Below are 1,083 nucleotides of genomic sequence, written 5' to 3'. Positions count from 1 at the left end.
GTGTAGGTCTAAGAATACAACAGTTGTGACTGTACACCACACCTCACTGACCGCTTTCAGGCCCATTTCCTCCCATACATATCTCACCAATCGGCACCCAGCAGACTAGATGAGGCTTCTCACCTCGTTTTGGGCTTGGTCTACATGCCCAGGGGAGTGGTGTCCTGTGATCTTATTATAACCTGTGTTTCAGACACAGGCTAGAAAGAATCAGGCACAATTCCTTACAGATGCAGCTTTCAGGCAGTCCAAAATGGGTTTCCTTTAACCGTCAGGGTAGAATTTCTGGTGGCAGATTAAAAACCACAAAAGGATGTTGGGGTATTACTAGGAACAGCTCAAGCAGTGACTAATCGTAAGGGCCTAATTTTCAGTTTAAGCACCAAAATACCTCATCTGGGTGTCAAAGTGAATAATTAAGAAACTAAAATGGCTAGGGAGGTGCTTTCATGTGCATATATGCTCTGGATAGTAGGTACACCCAGTATTGTCAACTGGGCTGAAATGTAAGTGTCTCTTAAAGGGAAGCAATCAACCTATAGACAGCACTTCTCACCAGCGGAAAGAAGGGGGAGTTTGGGACAAAGATACCAAGGCAAGCCCTTATTCCTAGTGCAACAGATGCTTAAATGTCTGTAGGAAGCTGATGGGACTTCAGTTGTTCAGACCTCTGCGCAGTAAATGTCATGGTGCTCTGTGTGTATCCCCCTCCCTTCCCTTTGTTATGCTCTGGGTCAAATCCAGGCTTTCTGAAAGAAAGATTAAATCTGATTCCCAGGAGGTTGCACTTGTCCGTGAAAGGGCTGAATTTGGCTTGTTAGGCCTACTCTGTCTCATTCCTCAGTTAGCTAAACATAAACAATTAGTAGTTAGTTTGGTAAAATGTCTTTAGTCAATACGATGCCATATTGCAAAGGAGCTGCCAGATTTGCGACCTGTTTGTAGGCTTGCTTCTGCCTTGCTTAATGGTACTGTTCTAAAATTCAGCTTACATTATTTTACCAAAGGTGAAAGGATTGGACCCGGATGGCTTTCATTCATTTTTTTTCTTTGCCCTTTATTAAGCCACAGGTCATCTAAAAT

This window comes from Alligator sinensis, unplaced genomic scaffold, assembly GCF_000455745.1.
Source record: "Alligator sinensis unplaced genomic scaffold, ASM45574v1 scaffold323_2, whole genome shotgun sequence".
Classification (NCBI taxonomy): domain Eukaryota; kingdom Metazoa; phylum Chordata; order Crocodylia; family Alligatoridae; genus Alligator; species Alligator sinensis.
The sequence above is the reverse complement of the archived record's forward strand: the minus strand, read 5'-3'. Positions refer to the sequence as shown.